A 21849-nucleotide genomic window follows, 5' to 3' on the forward strand; every position below is an offset into this window, starting at 1 on the left:
ACAACAGGGAAACCCCGCCAATGATGTCGGGCACTTTTCTGCTCTGAGTTGAAGTTTTTTCAACTGGAGGCATTCCTAGCATCTAAAACGTGATGTGCCCAAGGCGCATTAGCAGTGTACAAAACACTTACTGCCTAGAGAAAACTGTATGCTGTCTGATCGCTGCTTAAAGACGCTGTTGTGCCAGGCGGTAATGCTGTAAATGTGGTGTGCATTTGAAAATTTCTGGAAGCAAGACAACTATATGCCTTACTTGAGTGTGACTGTTGTGATTAATGACCTGAAACATTTTGGTGTCCCACTTTCCTTTTCCTTGTTTCTATTTTCATCTCTCTAACTGTCTTTTCAGTCAGACGTCTTGACATTTTAAGAGCAAGACTCTGATAGAGGAATAATGATATATGCATATGCAGAATTCTGAGAGAAGAATAACCTCTGCCTCTCTACTCTCTCAGAAGCCCTTTGTTCCCCTGTCTTTATTTCTTCATTCTGTCATATCTGCTGGAGATTGAGCGATATATACCATCAAAGCCTTTTTGAAGCTTCCCACTCTCTTCCAAAATCCTTTTGATTTCCGACAGCATGAGCTGCTTAATATTCCAAACTAGTCGGTGGCCTTTTCAGAGAACTAACAAGGTTCTGAAGATGCAAGTCTTGTCTTCATGTGAAAGGCAGCTGGGGCACAGCCCTCTGCTTTTTCAGAGCTCACTCCGAGGTGTGCTGCTAACAAGTTCAAAGCTGTTCGTCAGATGCACAGAGGCCGGTAGGACTTGTTCTCGTGTCAGTGGTCTCTCTCTACTTTGTCTGCAAGAGTGCCCATCCTTTGTCTATTCAAAGACAAAATATGTGTTCATGTACTCCAAGTATGGCTCTTTATTTTATTTTGGTTTGTTTGGTTTGATTTGTTAAAAAAATATTCTTTGGTTTAAACAGATCTGCTCCATTTTAGAGCAGGGTACCCATGGGGTCTTAAAAGTATGAAAAAAGTTAAATTTCATATTCCAAAAATAAGGCCTTAAAAGTATTCAATTTCGTTTACCAAGGTCTTAAATTTGTTCTTGTCCTTTCGTAGGATTAAATAAATGCCGTAACATCAAACACTTTTTATTTGTGTGACTTTATAATTTACTGCGTTTGGTGTGACTCTGATGTTATACGGCAGTACAGGTAACGTTACTGTTTACGTCAGTGTTCAGCTTTACGCACGAGCTCTGGCATCCAAGCTCTGGGCGAATCGGTCAGTTAGGAAAGAAAACAAAACGTCTGACAGGCTACTAACAAGCTAACGCTAGCTCGTTTTTAATTGGCATTTAGCATGAATTGAAAGTACAATTGAAATTAAACATTTGTGTGCACAGTGGGGAAGCAATATCCAAAAACATGCAAATTCAGAAAGTATTCATTATGGGTCACTTGATAGGCACACGGTCTTGTTACATTTCACCATTAGCAGTAAAAAGAAATACATGTTTTCCACCAGGGCAGTAAAATGTGAAGCTTAGCTGCTGATCTGAGCTTCCCTGCTGTTACGTTTTATTGCCAATAATATTCATCAGCTGTCACACACACAAACACACACACACGCTTACTGTTTTGTTTATTTATTTTATTTTTAATTTATTTTTTAACACACACACACACACGCTTTGATAACTTTATGCTTTAATTGTTTAATGAAATGTATGGGGCTGATTGTTCTTATGTTGTGTGTATATATGATGCTTTGGCAATGTTGTTGTTACATTCATGCCAGTAAAGCTAATTTGAATTGAATTGAGAGAGAGAGTAACTACATGAAGTTTACACCACAAGCAAAAGCCAGCGCTGGAGAATAAACCAATCCAACTAATGTTACATATTTTTCTACCAGTGCTGTAAACGTTTAGCTGGCTGATGCTTCCATGCTCTAAGCCAGGGGTTCTTAACCTTTCTGGCCTTTTTGAAGTTGAAAATATACCCCCACCTCCACGGGTCAGACAGAAAATGTTTTTTTGGCGCCTTTTTAAACTGTTATCTTTTGGCAGTTCTGCGGGCTGTTAATGCGCCCTGAGCGCCTCGTGTTTTGGCATCTGCTGCGCCTTGTGTTTTTGAATGAGCGCACGGAGTTGAACAAAATTCAACTCGTGTCTGATGTCAATCGCGTTTTTTTTCTAGTTGTCCAATCTAATGAATGGAGAGACGGGTAGTTGTGCTGACGGAAGTTCATAGTTGCTTGAATTGTCCGGAGACTGCAACAAACTGTTACTGACTCATCCTAAAATAAGCCTTAAACCAACCATCATTAAGACGAAGCTCCTGGACCAGCGGTGTCTCCCCTTTCTGAGAGTCTCATGTGCCCACACGGAGCTCTGCGTTTGGCAGATGTTTTTAGCAACAAAAGACACAGACCTGTGAGTTGTGATCAAGTTTCCGCTAATATGAGGCATACCGCTTGCTGGCACTATAATCTTTGATTAAACTGACAGGACAGCTGATTCAGTGGTTGCCTAGCAACATTTAAAAACTGCCTCTCTTTTCTAAATTCAACCAAATGCGCCTCGTGTTTTTCGAACCTGCAAAGCGCTTTCTGCCTGATCGGAGCCGGAGTCTTCTTTGTCGTTTTACAGCGGTTGGCATTACCGCCACCTACTGGATTAAACAGTGCAAAATATTTACTGTGTTCATACAGTGATTCCATTCACAACCATAGTCCGTCTAGTTATTTTTTTCTATTTTGTGACTATAGCAGCATTCTCGCAACCCCCAGGGAGGTCCCGACCCCCAGGTTAAGAACCACTGCTCTAAGCTAACGTTTTGGTTTTAGCTGATTGTCTCACTAACGTAACCGTAACCGGCAAAGCCAAACCACAGGCTGGAGAATAAGTAGGCAACATGAAATTAATCCATATTTCACACCACTGACAGGGGAAACATGTCAAGTATCTCATGATTATGGCCAGCTAATAGCTAAAGCTATCAAACATCAGCTTTCTTTTGCATCGGTAAAGTCTGACAAACTTATTTACCTGTCCAGCAAAAAACAGACAACTTCAGCACCACTTTGAAAACAACTGTTATAGTCTTTCATCTGGAAAAATCCACAACATGGGTGATTTCTGCCGTCAGCTGTTTGTATCTGTCCAGACTCGTCTGGCTTCATGGTATAAAGATCCACAGGCTGTCGGCTCTCGTGCTAAATAATGTGTGTGCTCCTTCATTTGTCCAAATGTCACTTCTCTTCTAATAAACCAGAAGACTACTCAGAGACTGTAAATTACTATTATTATTTCCTCTTCTTCTTCTTTGTATTCAATGTAGTGACGGGCATCTACACTACCGGAATTATACAAGTAGAAGAAGAAAGCCGTGATGACGAAACACACTCTGTCGCGCTGTTTGTCCATTGTCGGCTACGGTAGAAACATGACGACAAAATATAGCGAACTCCATAGGAGGGGGTGCCTGCAGTTATGTAGATAAAAATGGATTATTCTAAGGTAATAAAAACATAACGGTTCATTATGTAAGGTCTTTATGCACCACTGAAAACCTAGTTATGGATATTATATTGCATTTCTGTCAATAGATCCTCAGAAATATTACACACTGAACCTTTTAAGAGTTCTTAGTGCACAAATATTGGATTCATTTCATAGGTGTAATTTACGCTGGGGATACCGGGGACATGTCTCCATCACTTTTTTTGAAGCATTTGTTAAATATGTTCTGAAAAATGGCTTGAAACAAGATAAATAAACAAAAAATAATGAAAATACTTTATTTGCACAATAAGAAAACATGCAATGCCATTTAAATATAGAAGAAACAAATGTGCATTGTGTTTCATGTGTTTTGAATTGTTATTTGAATCACTTTATATAAATAAAGACAGTTATTCCCTAAATTATATATTATATATATTTCAGCACTGAATATTTCATCAAAATAGTGTTAAAATATCTTCTTGTTCTTGTGAACCCAATATTGTAAATCGTGCATGTGAGCTAAGTGTATCGTCACAGCCCTAATTTGAACCCCTTTGTCCCCACCACTTTTCAACACAAAGTGACATCCTTGATTCACACCCCAAAAGTGTGTTAAATATGAATGTATTACAGTCAAATGTTTTATAAAAATTCATGTAACTTTGAAAATTATTTTAAAATCCATACAGATTTTTCATTGTCGGCAGTGAAGTTGGTATTAAATTTCAACCTAGGTGGTCTTAAAAAGGTCTTTACAAGTCTTAAATTTAACTTTGAGAATCCTTGGGGGGGGTACCCTGTAGAGCTCAACCATTTAGTTGATTAATTGATTTATATGATTAACAGCAAATTAGTTGGCAGCTATTTTGATTAATTGTTTCAGTCACAATGTCCACATTCACTGGTTCCAGCTTCTCAAATTTGAAGGTTTGGGTGCTTTTGTCTGTTTGTGTAACTAAACTGAATGCCTTTAGTTTTTGGACTATTGGTCGCACAAAACAAGCAATTTGAAGACATCATTTTGGACTAAACTAGACTAAACTATTAATCCATTATGCAAGAAAATAATCCGCATATTATCAATAATTTAAATAATTGTTAGTTGCAGCCCTACTCCATTACAAAAACTAGGTAAAGCCAAACATGATATGATGTGCTTCAACTCTAGGCTAGCACTAAAATAAATGTGGTAAATGAAGTTTCTTGTGGTGTGTAGGCTTTCGCATACTTTATGAGATTATGAATAATTCTCGTGCCTTAACTGGTTTATAGCTGTTGCTGAAGTTGTGTGTGTGTGTGTATATTTATTTGCTGCTGACTTATTGCTAGAATATGATGGTATAGTATTTCCATCGCCAGCTTTTGCCTTCAAGCATGAAAGCAGAGTTCACTGCAGAGAGCACCACAGAGTCTTGACAGGCACCAAGGGTATTTACTCAGCTTCCAAAAACTTCCAAACTCTTATTTACTTTCATCCTCTTCCTCTTGCAAGCTTGCCTTTGCTGCCTCCCACTCCAAGACTTATCCTCTCATCCTGTTTCTTCAGTTTAGTGTTGGAGTGCAAAGCAGGAGTGGCTCTCAGACACTTTAGTTTCTCTGAGCTCTGTTTTGAACTGACTTTGTGCACTGACTCCACCTGCCTCCCACAGAGCCTGTTTGTGCTTGTTGCCTTTTGCTGTGTCACTCCAACACGATATTACTGTGATCTTATGACTGGAAAAAAGTAGCTTAGAGCGCATATTTATTTAAAGAGTAACTAACTTGATACGGGTGTGGAAGTCTGTAATTTATTAATTTTAGGGAATTCAAAAATGGAAAATTGTTTCTGCATGGGAAAGAAGAGAGCAAACCGTGGGTGAACAGCTGCACCCAGTCTGGATGCAAGTCTCTGCAACAGACCCACATTTCTTCACAGGCACAAAAAGGGAGCAACAGACCCCTTAAATATATGCAAAGCACCACTAAATAACATCAGAATTTACTGTCTATATTGCTGAACACTTGTGACAACCACGACGCATCTCTCAGCATGTGATGCAGGCCCACTGAAACCCTCTTTGTTTGCACAAATCCAGTGTGAAAATTTCCCTAATGTTTTGAGAGTTGCGAGAGGTTGGCATGGGGCCCATGCTTTGGGAGAATATCCCTAGCATTAGTGGCTAGCTTGGGCCTCCAGATTTGTGTCTTCTAAAGTGTGCTCATTGATTGAACTCTTGTTTAAAAAAAATAAAAATAAAATTACGTTGGCCGCAATAAGATGTTCGTAAAGCAGTGATTGGGGCTCTTCAGATCTTTTGTTTTGATTTTTGTTCTATGCAAATTTTTTTTATTTAATTAGACCAGTATTAACGTAGAAGTATTGTATTCTTTCATTGCAGTTTATAAGATGTCAAGAGTGCATATTTTAACCTTTGGTATAAAACATGATTGAATGAATATAAATTAGCACTTAAAAGAGTTTTCTGTTTTGTCTCTAATGACAAATTAAATCTTATAAATGTAGCTTTATGTTATGTTTTTATATCTATGTGCACACACACACAAAACAAGTGGACCACACAATTGATTATGATGTGTCATAGATTCTGAAAGAATTCATTCTTTGCCATACAACAGTAAATTTATTATCTTTAGGTGTTGGACTGTTGGTTGGACAAAACCAGCAAAGTGAAGACATTCCACTTGGGTTGGAGAAATTGTAAATTTTTATTTATTCACTATTTTGTAACATTTTAGACTAGACTAATTAAAGTGTGAGGGGGGAGAATCAGTTTGGAATGGGAAATTAACTTTTTAAAATGTGAACATCATCCAGCCACTAACAGATAAATGTTCAAATTCACCAGATAGTGAATAATAACTCATTCATAGTAACTCAAGTAATCTTGTGTCCAGTATTTGGCTGTTGGCTTGTGCTAATTTCCCACACTAAACTCAAATTGTAATGATGCCTTTAAAACTGACAGTTGTATTGAATGTGTGTGTGTGTGTGTGTGTGTGAAATCTAATAAGAAGTGATCACATTTAATGAGTTCACTCCTGCGCTGCAAGCAGAAATCTCAATTAAACGAGCTCTTCACTTTGCAGACTCAGAATTCTTGGATATTGCTCTGGGCATCAGATGGTCAGTGACCACTGGCACCATGGTGGCACCATTGGTGCCATCATTCAATGTTTGGCCAGCCATTGGTTCCCCAGAGAAAATGGATGTATTATGAATACCCAACAGATGGGTCTCTGTCTCTCTTTTTACTCAGACTACACGTCCTAATAGATGGCTGCTTGTGTCAGGATGGCAGCAAATGAGGAGCGACTAAAATAATGAATGGCCTAATATTGTTCTCAGTCAAACTGCTGTAAAAGAAATGTTCTCAGCCTAATGTTCAAAATGTATTCACAGGAAACATTAAGTTGACGTTCATGATTCATATGCGAGGTGTCAACTCCTTGCTTTAAAAAAGGTCGATGAAATGAGACAATATGTAAAAGCTATGAAAATGGTGTCAGCGCAGTGCTAAGCCTTGAGAGCCACATGCTAAGCCACCTTGAGGAGGAACTGGAGTTCTTGGCTTTCACCGCCCTTGATTACACATCCTTAAGAGATTATTTCTAAAACTCATACTTCAACTTTAGAAATTAAACTTCTTAGACATTCAGATATAACAATCTCTTGAAAAGGAAGCTCTTCATCATCCAGTCTCATGTAATTGCAATTTCTTTTGTTGTATTAGCAAATATGTTGTTTTGTTTTCTGCTGTAGTGATTAACTATAGTTTATACTACAGCCACAAGGTGCTCATTTCTGATAAAATATATATAAAATATCTAAGTATTATATAGCATACTTTTCATCACAACACCTCAAACATAGTCCATCAACTCCTTTTTGCTTTTTTATTTTTTGGCAACACCCATTTTTGTATAAGCGCTTTTTTTAAGGAAAGTTGTTTTTTTTGTTGTTTTTTTTTTAATAAAACCAGACCAAATTTTCAGATTCAGTATTTTAAACTTTGTTTTAAAAGATTTTTCTATATTCAGGGTTTCCTCCAGGACACTGGTTAGCAGAATTGGAAATAAATCCCCTGATGAACTAAATCAGACAGATCCTGAAGCATTACATCTCATTGTCAATGTAGTTATGATATCTAAATGGTCACCTCATTTATTAAATACGTACACACAATACATACACAATAATACCCTAAGGGGGAAACTTATTTTTATTTTATACTTATTGACACTCTTATTAAGGGTGGTCCGATTGTTCGTCACCGATCATAATCGGCCGATAACAGCTTTAACTAGTTTGATCGGTGATCGCTAAAAAGGGCGATAAGAAAAGCCGATCAGATGATGCAATACTCGCCAGACAAATTTTCAGCGGCAGCTAAAGTGGTTTCACTACGCGGTGAGACGGGGAAGAGCAGGCAGAGTGAAAACAGATGCATGCCGAACCGGGTTGGTGGCTGCTGTACAGAGCAGGGGGAACCGTATCTGAAAGTCCAGAGTGAGAGTCTGATCCGAGCAGGTCCAGAGCAGAATCTGGGAATATTTTGCCCGGCAAGGGTCCAGGCAGAGAGCAGATGGGAGGAGCGGTATTTCCGGTAGCAGAACTAAATCTAACACGTTATTATGCGAAATTAACTTTTAATTTTAATTATAGCGACAAAATGCTCTTCTTCTACAATCGACCCAATATAATTAGGCTAAATAAATGTGTTAATTATGTTTTTGTTTATTTGTTTCCAGCCTACAGTTCACTGATTCATTTTAAAATGTGGGAAATTTGACTGTTTTGATCTGTAATGAAATTAAGCAATTGTAAAATTAATAAACGCCATAACTGCCACACTACTGCTGTGATCACTCAGTTTGAAGTGCTCCCACACAGCTGAGGGCTTCATTTAGTTTTCCCTTTGATGTGAACTGGAGCGTTAAGTTCACTGCTGTCGGCGGATTATCGAATGTCATAATTGAAAATCGAATGTGTACCCAACGGTCGAATATTCGGTCCAGCCCTACTAGACACTAGAGACTGATCCTTCAGTGTAAGTTTCCTTATTCCTGAAGAGAGGCGCCACTCAATCAGCTGACTGGCTCTCTGTCTCTCCGTTTTTGTTATGAAATGGAGACCTTTTGCTATGTTTCCGCCTCCCGTCCACATTAAAACGGCGAATCAGAAGGTGTTGTTGTTGTTTTTTTTGTTTGTTTTTTTTTTTTGAAAACGCTGTTGACCCAGTGGACAAAAACAGAGGACTTAAAGGCAGGGTAGGCAAGTTGCTTCTGAAACACTTTGTCATATTTGTTGAAACTGTCTTTATACACCAATGCATATTAAAAAGTTAGGTGCTCTGAAAAAGAGAGTATAAAAATAGTCTGTCTGTAGAACACAGCCACTCGTTCCATTTCGACCGAATGCAATGATTGGCTGGGTGACTGTCACGCTCCCTCGCTGCCATGGCTACCAGCCCTGCTGCTACAGGAGCTGCCCCCATGCGCGCATCCGGTCAGCTCGCTCAGACCTGACGAGCGAATCGGTCAGACCGGAGGTAGTATCTGCATGGCTTTTCAACGACAGTGACTGACAACTGAGGAACACCAAGGGGCTGAAAAGTTACACCGTGGAGGCTTTATTTCTGCTGGACAGGTAATCTGGCTTTTATCATTTTGATGGTAATTTGTTACTTTCATCGCTAGCAAATGTAGCTATCTACTTAGCATAGAGCAAACTGTTGCTACGAGTGCAGGCTGGTGTAGGAGCCAGAGTAGAGAAGATGAATTATATCTAGCTGTAGGTGAGCTAGATATTAGGTAAGACAATGTAGGTGTAGACTGCGCTGGTTTAGTTATTCACCATCTAGGTTTATTATACTATGTTTACACCTATCTTTACACCTTGTGTCTAATCTGTTTGTGTAATTATCTTGTGTCTGCAGGCGTTGTTTGACTATGTTACTCTTTTACAAATGATGTAGCTGTGTGTTTGTAGTTACGAGAAAGACATTTCAACATTAGTGTACATAAACAATGATGGCTAAAGGTCCCCATGTATCTGTGTTTCTGGTATATAAGCTACCTATAATATAGTTCGTACCTTTTACTGTAATTGGTGTTATGCCATCACTTATTTTACCAGAAGTAAAAAATCCTGTATGTTTTATTTCTACTGCCACCCTCAGGTCACCTGCAGTCTTCCAACACCCTGTGCTTCTCACCAGTACACTGATCAGACCACGCTGGCTGGCCAGGATTACAACCACCGTGTCCACAGACCAGCCAGGAGAAAAGCTGATGACATAATTCAGTATGTTGCATTATGAGTACTCTTGTGCATTTTACTCAATACATTTATAAGTGATGAGTCAAAATATATTAAACAGTATGAGGAATACAGATAGATGGTGCTGATTTATTGTTACTGATTGCATTTTATGTGGAAATAGTTTACTAATTATTCTATAACAGAACAATGTCAGGTGTTAGAAACTTTTCACTAAGCTGATCCTCCTTTCTGTATTATCAGGTACAGCAAGGTGTACAACAAAAAGTCCAGGAAGTGGAGTTTGTACTCATTGAAGGTGGATAAAGACTACAGTTACATCGCAAACCGCAGTGCCATCGTCCTCCTCCTCCTCTGGTTGCCTACTACTGAGGAGATGCCTAGAAGCAGAACCAGGAGACCTGATGATCCCTGTCAACATGGGGTTCAGTCAGGTGTCCCTGCCCCAACTGCGTTGCTAGATACAGCAAAATATAAAACCAAAAAGTAATATGGTTGGTTTTGAAATGTGGTAATCATGTCAGTGAGGTGACTGTGATATATTTAATCATCTCCACAGCAGCGATACGATTCTACGAGTAAAGTCTGAACTGTCTTCATAATCAGTCGATACATCTGGACACACCTGGTCTCTTCCTGTATATACTTTTTATTGATGTTTTAAAAATGATCTATTTGTGATATAGGTTGTAGTTTTAGTAGTATATAATAAACAAGTGTTATACCACATTTGGATGTCATTATTTCAGACATAAGACATAAATGTAGTTGCTTGATTGTTTATGCTGCAAGTGTAAAGAAAAGGCATTTATCATTTTCAATGTTTTATTTAAAAAAGAATGAAAATAATATCCAGAACAGGGGAAAATGTCTTTGTATTTTCTCTACCCTCCTGGGCATAAAAAGAAAACAATGTACAGGTATTCATTCACACAGTGGAGGGAATTATTTGTGTAGCAGTTGGTGACATTACATCTTACACCCTGCTAGGATTAAACCTCTGTATTGTCCTGGTGGATCAGGATAACCGTTGCATTTCTTCCAGAAGTGCACCACACTGCCACACTACAAACTGTCTGTATGCTGCCTGACTGAACTGTCTGTTACTCTGTCCTGGGCCATGTGTGGTGCATGGAAACACTGTAGTCTGGATGTGTCCACAGTCCTCAGATTCTGGTCTGTAAAGGAATATATAGTTGTTAGAACCCCAAATTGGAAAGATCTGTGTAATAGGACCGAACATTCATCAACATGATCAGATATTTTTATTGAACATGGGCAGGTTGTTCTCTAACAGGACTTCTGTGTCTACATTACACACCAGGTCAATGTACATGACACAGATGAGCCGATGGCTGAAGCAGAGCTGTAGTTAGTTGTTGTAATCAGTAAACGATAATAATAAAAAAAAAAGTAATAACAATAGTGATGATTACATTTATAAAGCACTTTATTTTTTACAGTCAAAGGGCTTAGGGGGAAACACCAGAGAAACTTTTTAGACAAGTACACTGGGAGATAATAGAGTAATATTAAAATATATATGTATAGATATACCCGTTTATATGCTGTTGTTGGAGCGTGAAGCTCGACGCAGGTCCTAGAAGATGTGCTCCTTGCCTTGCACCCCGTCCTGCCTCTTCGTCGTCGTACCCCGGCAGCCCTCCCTCCACTGCTTCGCCTCGATCCCGGGCCTGTCCCGGTTTGTGCTTGGCTCTGGGGTGCAGTCCTCATCAGAGACAATAATGCTGTCACCATGGAAGCTCTAGCATGCAAAACAACATGCATGTTATGCATCTAACACGAAATACGTGTATTGTAACTGATGGAAACGAGAAAATGTCTATCAGCCTGTTTTTAGCTTTGTTGAAATGTAAAATGTTACCGCAGCTGTTGGCACAGCTACCTGTTGCTAACAGTTAGCTTGCCAGCTTGTTACTGATTAAAACTCGGTCTTTTTAAACCTATCCAATAATAACATGTTAGCTTGATAGTGAGTACTAACAGCCGGGTTAGTTTTTTATTTTCACAATGATAAAGTTAGATGTTTTCTTACCCCTGATGTGAGCCGCGGCGCGCAGCTCGTCACACTGTCCTCGTCCTCCTGCGGTGTCGGCAACGCGCGTTCACGTGTTTTGGGGGCGTGGCTTTGGAAGCAGGCCAGAAGGGAGGGGGTGGGAGTTTCTCTGTTGGATACTTTCAAAATCCAGTTTCTGGCTAGTTTCTCAAACTAACCTACACTGCCTTTAAAATAACTTAAAACGATGACACAGACAGACTCACATTTGGCTTTCTGATTCGGTCTCATCAGTCATGCAAAGCAAAACACGATGCTACTGACAGAGTTTTAGTTTCGGTACTTTTATTACAATATACTGTGTAAATAACACTTAACAGTTAGCCTACTGTGCATGTCGCTGTATTTACTTTGTGACTACTCCCAGTATGTTTTCCGCCGCCACCGTCTCTTTGTACCCGTGTTAAGTTACAGTTACAGACCACTTTGTTGTCTGTCAGTGCAAAAAAATACCTGGTGTGGTTCTTCGTCTGTATTACTTTCTTCTTTCGCCAAATGTTCTGCAGCTGCGGAGTAGTCAATCTGCTTCGTGTTTACATCGGCTCGCACATGCCCAGTGTACCTGAACGGTCACTATATGTGCGTTTTCAGTCTTTTTAATATGGTCAGAGATCAACTCTGATACGCAGCTAAAACGCTGCTGTGGACGGAGAAGATCGTATTCGTTATTAAACGGTATTAGTGTGGATGTAGCCTCACATTACCCCACTCCTCTCATGTCAACCCTCTCGTTTTCCCTGGGATTCTTCCGTATTTTTCCGTTCTCACCTGCTATGCTCCCGTTTAAATGTATCCCTATAAATCTCCCGTATCTTTAACCTTTATAAAATCAAATAAAAACCTGCTGACCGAATTTAAAGTGTTTGCTTCTCTCTCTGGTAAAGCCAGTGGCAGTAGGCCTATGTAAAAGATGTAGACTGTGCTTCTTGGACAAGGATTTAATGAATAAAAACAACCCACTAAAATAATATAAGGCCTATAGCCTGTAAACCATATGAAATTATAATGAATATAGTAACTATAAGTAATATTAACAATATACTAACAGTTTAATATGGGATTAACATTGTACTTTTATTTATTTTCAAATGTCATTGATGACAGTTTTGAATCCTTTCTGTAGCCCCCTCTCCTTCTCTCTTCTCCTCTCTCTCCCTCCTAAAGCCCACAGAACCTGCCTGAGCTTTCCAGAACAAAAAGCAGCTACTTCAGAGTTTATCATCGACTCAGGATGCCTGAGCTCCTTTATCTCCTAAATATTTTGGCTTCAGTCTTTGTTGTTGCAGTTTTTATAGCTGAAGTAAATTTATAAAGATGCTGTTTGTAGTTTATTCCACAGGAGTAATATAAGATGTTCCCCCTAACCAGGCAAAGGCTGCTATGATTTAAGTCTAAGACAGAGGGAGTGGAATTTGTTGCCCATGTTTCCTGGCAATAAAATAAACAGTTGTCATTTCATGATAATTTATCATCTGTTAATTTTAATACTTAATAGATTTTTTTTTAGGACTAATTAAATAATATACAGTATACTGTATAACGTGGTGATCGGTATCAGCCGATACTGCTTAAAAAATACTGATCGGAGCACCTGTAACTGATTTCTGATCGATAACCCTGATGGCATTTCTACACACTCAGTCACACTGCTTGTGTGATGGTCCTTTCTGGATTTACACAGATGCGTGTTATTTTGTATGTCTACACATAACTGTATAGGTAGGTATGTTATTCTTGACTGTCTGATTTTGGCTTCTGTACAAGTGCGTGCCTGTGCAGTGTCTCCAACTGAGTTTAAGCAAGTTCTGTATTCAGAAAGAGGCGATATCTAGATGAAATTGTGCCTAGATGGCAGGAGTGGTGCAGGATAAGCTCCAGGAAGAATGAGCTTCTCTAGGCTGACGTTTACTCTCATTTTCTACTTCTCACCATCTGCCTGCAGCACACCTGCCTCAAAAAAGCATCAGTATGCCCATACAGTAGCCAGGGAATATTGATAAAGACTGCTGACATTTCTACTTCCTTTTCACTCTGGCTGGGCACAACATGTGTCATCATTTGGAAGAAGTCAGGTTACTAACAAACACACACACTTCCCCTTTTTGTTATCACAACGTAATGTTAGAAATAATTAATTAGAATATTATATAACATATTGGGGTACACTAAATCTGATAATGGACAAAAAGGCTGGAAAGAGTTTTGCCATTAGCACTGTTACGTTTTTCACATTTGTCTTCAACCTGTAGTTGAGGCAGAATACCCTGAAGAACAACATTAAGTTTCAGATATTGATTTGGAATTAACTAATGAGGCTTTGATTTATTCTTAATTGGATTGTATTGTAATATAAGAGGCGGCGCGGTGATGCAGTGGTTAGCACTGTCTCCTCACAGCAAGAAGGTCGTGGGTTCAAACCCTGGTTGCCCCGGCCTTTCTGTGTGGAGTTTGCATGTCCTCCGCAGGGGTTCTCTCCAGGTGCTTCGGCTTCCTCCCACCATCCAAAGACGTGCAGGCTAGGTTAATTGGTGTCTCTAAAATTGTCCTTGGGTGTGAATGTGAATGGTTATTTGTCAATGACCTGCGATGGACTGGTGACCTGTCCAGGGTGTACCCCGTTTTTCGCCAGCTGGGATTGGCTCCAGCCCCCCGCGACCCTGTATGCAGGATAAGCGGTTGACGATGGATGGCTGTATTATAAGATGTTCCTGTTGTTTTGTCTGTTTCACCTTGTCTTATTCTTGGCTCTCTCTGTCTATTGTCTTTTTAAGCATTGCAAAACTGCAGTGGGCCATGCAATGACAGAAGGAGCCCAGCTAGTTTAATTTCTATAATATCTCTTTTAAATGCTTTGTCAATGAGAACAATTCATAAAAAGATCAATGCACTTTATTTGATGTGGCGATTTAGCACCTTCATTAGTTTAATAGCCTTTTTCAGCAGGGATAGGAATACATTGGTGAGATTAATTGCAGAGTAAAGTATCCATGTCAATCTCTGCATATTTGCACTGATGGATTAATTGTACATTAATGACCCTGCTGTCAGAAAGCCGATAAATTCATCATGGCTGCAACTACAAATATGTATTTGTTTCCTCGTCTTAATTTATAGAGCATCAGTGTCAGAGATTGATTTAAGGTTATAATTTGCCACATTGAAAAATAATTACAACCATTAATAATTTTGTTTCCCTCTGAAAATTTTTTTTGAAAAGCTGCTTAGCACGCAGGAACAATCGATCATAATTTACCTCCAGAAACATTTAGCCTGTTAAATGATTTCATGTGAAGAATGTGCAGCCTGTTTAGACCAAGATGGGCACAGTACTGAGAAATGTATCATTCTGCATGATTATCAACTGATCAGCAACTGTAACTAATAAAACATGTCAGCCATGTGAATATTTAAGGTATGATGGACCAGCAACCTGTCCACTGTTTCAAACTTTCCCCAGCTGCATGCTGGGATAAACCTGGACCAAACCTGCCATTATCCACCCTGCTGTGACTCAACCTGGCATTTGAAATTGATGGATGGAGTAACAAGGGGAATCTAGGGGTTGCAAGATCGGGTAGAAAATAATACAACACAAAATTCTGCTACAAATGTTTATTTGTAGCAGAACTATTATCTTCTGTTCCTTGTGAACTACAGTATAGTTTTACCTCTTTAGACTAAAATGTATTCAAATAAAACAATCTGAGAAGAGAAAATGACTGCTCAACTCAACAGCTCCCAACTCATGGACATGCAACTTGTGAGGAGGAGGCATAGGTAGATCTGGCTTAAAATTAAGGATCACAAGCAAAACAAGGGAATCACTGTTCTAGGGGCTGCTAGCTGGATATTTTCATTCCTTAATGACAAATGATAAGACTTCGGTAATCTCATCACTTTAAATCAAATCAAACGTAAAATGATAGTGGATACTTGATTTACAGATGCACATCTTTCACAAATGGAAAAGATAAACAAATTTAAACGGCATGAACAAAACCAGTGAACAACAATATCTTCATGCATGTTCGTGTACGTTTGTATATTTTCATATTTAGATAAATATGCAATATTAATCCTCTAAGTATAGAGGATGTTTTTCAAAATAACTGATATGTATGCATGTTTTATGTACCTTTCTTATAGATAACTTTAAGCCACAATAATTGAAATCCACTTTCTCCTCTGTCGTGTATAGGTGCTGAGGAAACTGCAAGCAGAAAGTACCAGAAGAACCAGTTGTGGAAAGACTTGGTGGTGAGTGTCGGCAGGATGTCCAGCGTGTTGGCCGTTTCTTTGTGAATGGATTAGAGGTCAGTATTGATATCATTGCAGTCCTCCATTCAGGGCAACATATATTCATGTTCAAGGTACCCCATTATTAAGCATACACAGAACAAAAGTTATCATTTAGACGTCATTTTGCATAGATATTTTGTTCATGAGTGTTAGTACATAATTGTAGCACACGCTTACATTCTAGCAGGATGAAGAAGAGATTTATTGTAACTCTTCTCACATACTAAATAGTTGTGGTATAAAGATGCAAGTTATTTTTTTCCCTGTCAGGTGTTGCTTTGAATTCACCCTGATGCCTTCATAGTATCATAATCATATGTACACCCACAGTACATATGCACACACAGAAGCACACACACACACCATCTCAGCTCCACAGGAGCTAACATGCCTCACAGCTTCAGCCATAAGCTCAGCCTTTACAGAGAGTGTCAAGCCTCTATCTTACTTCACCCGTGGAAGAGAGCAGTGAAAATGTCAGGAGTTTAGTTAGGGCTACAACACCTGCATCTCACGCATATGACGGGGTTCTGCTCCAATAGCTCCCCAAGGGTGGCTCACGAGCACTCGCTTTTATTGCTGTGATGACTGCTTGTGATTTTTACGCCAGAGGACAGCAGGAGAAGAAAAACTACTCCATTCACCCATCCCTATGCTCACTGCTGCAGCAGTTTTGACATGTTGTAAATGTTGTTCATTCTGCACTGGGGACCAGGACAGAGATTAGCAGCGAGTTTGACTTCAAGTGCATTTTACAAGGTCACAAGGTTTTTTCATTGTTGAAAAGATTTAATTTCATGACACCTAACACTTTCTCATCAATAACAAACAAGCATAGTATTAGGTGTCTGATCGGATTTTCCCAGCCTTGTTACTGGAGATTTGGGGGATAAAGACAAAATATTTGGATGTTTATTTGGAAAAAAGTCTAGTTGTTATCTATATCAAGCAGAATTAATACCTGCTTTTTAAACCAGGTCATCTCTTGCTGCATATGCTAAAGCAACCATCAGGGCATCCTTCATTTGTTACAGTCCATCACAGTTCAAAGGCAAATGATCACAATCAAAGTCTGAAACATTTGATGATCTTCAGAAGGAACAAGATAGCTGTGTATTAAGGAACATGTGAGCATCCTGGGAATTCAACACTGTGAAGTTGAATTTCCTGTCAGTTTGTGAAGCCGATGTCTGCTCAGCTACAGTTGGGAGCTGTCAGCAATTTCATGTAGGACTTGTCAGTCAGAGATCATTAAGCTTTTACCAAGTCATATGTGACTTGCCAGCAGTCTGTCATTGTTATCATACTATAAGTGGACCGTTTTGTATTTAGTTATTCGTTAATGTAATGCCTATGTTCAATGCCCAGATGATTATTTGACAATTATTGCTTAATGTTAATTATACCAGCAGGGCATCAACTAATGACGGTTGTCATTATGGGTGAATCTTATGATCATTTTCTCAACTGATTAATTGTTTAGTCTATAAAATATCAGGAAACGGGGAAAAATGTTGATCCCAGCCCCAGGTGATGTTTTCTAATGTCTGGTTTTGTCTGGCCAGCAGTCCAAAACTCAATGTTTAGTTTCATGTGATATTACTAACTAACAAAGTTGTTAGTTTAATATCACATCAAACAAAGGCATCTAGCAAATTCATCTTGCAGAAGCTTAACCTAGCAACTGTTAGACAGTTTTGGCATAAATGACTCAAATAATTAATCATTTATCTAAATCTTTCGACCAATTAATTAATCAGTTAATTGCTTCATCATCATGTAATATGTTTCCAAATAGCTACAGTATATAGCTAATCTGGGCCATTTTCTATTGATAAAGTGAGGTTACTTTCTACTTACTTAGTACTTCCTTTCCCCCTTGCCTCTTGTCTTTTGTGTTAACCTAAACATGGCACCACACACAGCCTGAAAATGTATGCTTGTGCTAATTGTAAATGTATCTTTTCTTTATATAGTGTTTAAGTCATTAAGTTGCCCGAACTAACTATACAAGAATGTGCTTATCTTGAGTGAGGAGAAATTACTTAAGATGCACTTCATAAAGTCACACATCTCCACTTTGTCTATCAAGAGATCAGTGATAGATTTTAAGGTATTGTTATAGTTAGTTCTGTTTAGTCAACATCATTGTAACACACAAATGTTGACAATGTGGGCATTTTTTTATTACGAAAGATAACACATTTCTGTGATCAGTTTCATTCAAGAAACTATTTGGCAGAGCATTGTCCCCAAAGCCCAAGGGGAACTGGGTTTGATTTACAAAAAAAACTGAACGATAGAAGCAATATGACACAGCCTTTCTTCATTCCTTTCTCCGCCGTGCATACATACAGTCAAGTTTGATCATTTAGCTATTCACAAAGAACGATTTCATCCCATAAAAATGTAGTCTCAACAAGTCATTGCTATTTCAGGCACTTTTCAATTTCCTGAGACAGGACACTGGGAGCATGTAAACTGAAAAGCTGCTTTTGTTTTCCAGTGTTTTCCTTAATCTGTCAAGCATGGGAGGCTTTTATCCTCGAACAGGATTGTCTTTCACCTCCTGTCCAGTTGCATCTGTCTTTTTTATATATTTCATGTCAGTGTAGCTTTCCTTCCAGATCAAATCTTATCTATGCAGCACTTCCTCAGTTGAGCTGTATTGTGGATTACACAAAGGTCCATTCATAACTTTATAAAGAAGTCCTCAAACCAAAACGACAATAAAAATGATGCATGTGACTGCTCCAAAAATTACTCTCAAAAGTATTTTCTGATCTTCTGCCTCTGATTAATGTTTGATGGAGTTTCACATCACAACACAAACTGCAGTGTGGTGTTGAATTCACATACTTTGTACTCAACTATCCATCTGACCTCCTCCCTAAGAGATCTTGTGGTTAAGTAACAGGAAAACATAACTTCTGTCTTTGCTACTGAGCGAGAACAGTCATTATTCGAACAACTTGTCAGGAAAATCAACATAAGTCATTGTAAGCTTTCGAATAAACAACCAATGCTGTTTTTCTGCTGAGAACAGATTCCTAATAGATGCAAGGGAATTTGAGTCAAAATACACCTGAGACAGAGCAGCTACCTTTTAAGCAACCAGCCAGATGTTGGTCTCATAATTAACTTGTGTACCGCAGCAGAGATGATTTTACTAACATGTTCATTAGAGGAAACACAGTCAAGAGGACATTAACAACATTATTACATTAAATTGTTAGTGGAAGCTTTGAGAGGACATGGAAACAGAGGTTTATTAATCTTTGAGAATTTCCAAAAAGTTTATTTGAATTTAGAGAGATGGGAGAAGTGTGTTCTCCACCATCAACTGTTGAGGTGTGGTGTGGGGACAGAGTGGACCCAAACGCAACTCTGGGGGATTAACAGGTTTAATTAGGGGAAAGAAGGGGTTGAGGGACTGGAGTTAAGGGACAGGTGGATGCCGGGGAAACACAGGCACGGGGAACCGAGGAGACTGAGACCAGAGAGCCGAGGGACAGGGGCACAGGGGAACGGATCACGGGGTTGGTGGAGGAGTGTGGTGGCAGGCTGACTGGGGAGGCAAGAGGGAGAGCTGGGAGGAGCAGGTGTGGGTCGTTGGCTGGGCTGCCACCACAACATAAACAGCATTAAGTCTTATATGGAACATGAACTAATATAGATATGTAACAACATAAAAGAGGTATTGGGCCAAGCTCATGCTGCATTTAACTCACTGATAAAGAGCCAGGACCCAATTACAGACGGGACTGGTTTAGGTCAGGTTTTAGTTGGCCTCCTTTTGACTCGGCCATGTCACCATCTTGCAGTGAGAGGATTTAGCCCCTGTTTTGCAAGTTCTTTTGACTGTGTCTTGAATGAGGTCTGTCATAATGAAAGATAATATTTGCAAGAAGAGTTGCCAAATATATCAGTCTCTGAAAAGCGTGTTGTGTCATCTCGTCATTCTTTTTTAAATGTGTGTGTAAATGAGTTTTATCTGCTACAATCTTGAATTTATTCTGATGAAATATAGAGTGAGTTTCTATTTTGTGAAATCAGGTAAGCTAAACTATCTTTCCTCTATATCTATATCTCCCACCTCTTGGGGTTTTTTTGTTGTTTTTTTTGTTTTGTTTTTTTACAAGAAATGTCCAGTTAGTTTCTGGTTGTTTTCAACCTCTAGAACTAGTTTCAAATACACTTTTGTTAGATGTGTTTGAGGCAGAGTTTGATATATATTGTATTCATGATTTCTGATCCATAAACAAACAGCATCTTGTAATTTGCTTACATTAACTCCTCTTTCAGCACACTTGAGTAGGAGTAAATCACTGCCACTGTTCTTCACTGCATCAGGGTTTAAAATATGTTCAGGAAATGAAACTTGGCTTAAAACGAATCATAGTCCGCGTGAGGCATTAGGATGCTCTCCATGCTGCAGTGCTTAAGCCCATGTCTATCCACCTTGAGTCTGAACTCAACACTAGCAACAAATCACTATAAAAAGAGCAAATTATTTATAGTTCCTTGACAGGGTGGACCTACTTATCTTTCAAGTCGCAGTCCTCAGGCCTTCTACCTCGCATTTTCAGCATTGTCAGAGTTCACGGCGGTCCACTCCTTCACCATTTACATTTATTCATTTAGCTGACTCTTTTATCCAAAGCGACTTACAATTGCTATACATGTCAGAGGTGCAACAATGGGTTAAACCCCGGTCTCTCACACCTAAGGCATGTGTCTTATCCTCTGGCCCATCACCAGGTTGACATTTCTCTAAATATCAATGATAGTTTTTATATATGGCCATAATTTTTCAGTCACAGAGATGCACCAGAGCTTTTCTTTAAACCACTGGCTGCAAGACAACGGCAAAAAGTTTTTTAAAATAGAGCTAATAAGAACTATTTCAGTTGTGTGTTGGAGTAAAAAGATGTTCTGTGCCTAATTGAGCGAATTAAATTTGGTGTTTGGCGTTTTTTTTAGAGGAAGTCCATTCTTCATCTTCTACAACTTGCACTTCCTCAACATTTGCTTATTAAGCGGAGTTTGCGCTCTGGAAGTCCACTTTCCTAATTTTTAAGACTCATTAACAACATTAACTTTGTCCAAGATCCCTCTGGCACTATTTTTCACTCTGCAATGCTGTAGCACATTACTGTTGTCCAATTACTGCACATTAATTGAGCTGACCTTTTAGTAGTGACTAGTTTAAGCTGAGATATTGAAATGAACTTGGGGAGTGATGATTTTCCTCCTCCCCTTCCTATGTCATCAGAGGACCTAACTCTGTTGTCACTGTAATTATAAATTCTATGAGCAGTAAACTGTAATTAGTGTGGAGGAGGAGACCTCAGTATGTGTATTGATTTCTCGCTGGCTTGGTGAAAATGCCTGATTTGCTTGGTGCATTGTTTGACGCCTCCATTCATATAGAAGTAGGCCATCAGCAAACCTATAAATAAAATGGCAGTTTGTGCAATTTCAAATGTTGTTTACTGTGAAGAAGTCCGTTCACTTTAAAAACAAATGTTGACCAAAGTTCTATACAGGGAAGTTAAAAATACATCTAGATAATTTTAATGAAAATAGATAAATGGATAAATTGGGAATGCACAGAACACATAATCTGATATAAATGTAATATAGGAAATGTTTCTTAAGACTCGATTTAGAAATGTCAATACACAGCTTAATTGTGAGTGATAACCTTTTGTAAGAGTAATTTACTG

At 38.9% G+C, this 21849-nt stretch overlaps 1 protein-coding gene across 1 annotated transcript in view; it reads left to right on the forward strand.

Annotated features, from left to right (window-relative positions):
• Nucleotides 1–21849, forward strand: part of glceb (glucuronic acid epimerase b) — a 66843-nt gene that overhangs the window by 20969 nt on the left and 24025 nt on the right. The window contains 1 exon segment of the mRNA XM_038701117.1: nt 16020–16078. The gene's annotated coding sequence lies outside the window, so the exon portion shown is untranslated.

This window comes from Micropterus salmoides, unplaced genomic scaffold (assembly GCF_014851395.1).
Source record: "Micropterus salmoides isolate LMB-PRFRI ecotype aquatic unplaced genomic scaffold, ASM1485139v1 Ms_hic_scaffold_6, whole genome shotgun sequence".
Taxonomy (NCBI): domain Eukaryota; kingdom Metazoa; phylum Chordata; class Actinopteri; order Centrarchiformes; family Centrarchidae; genus Micropterus; species Micropterus salmoides.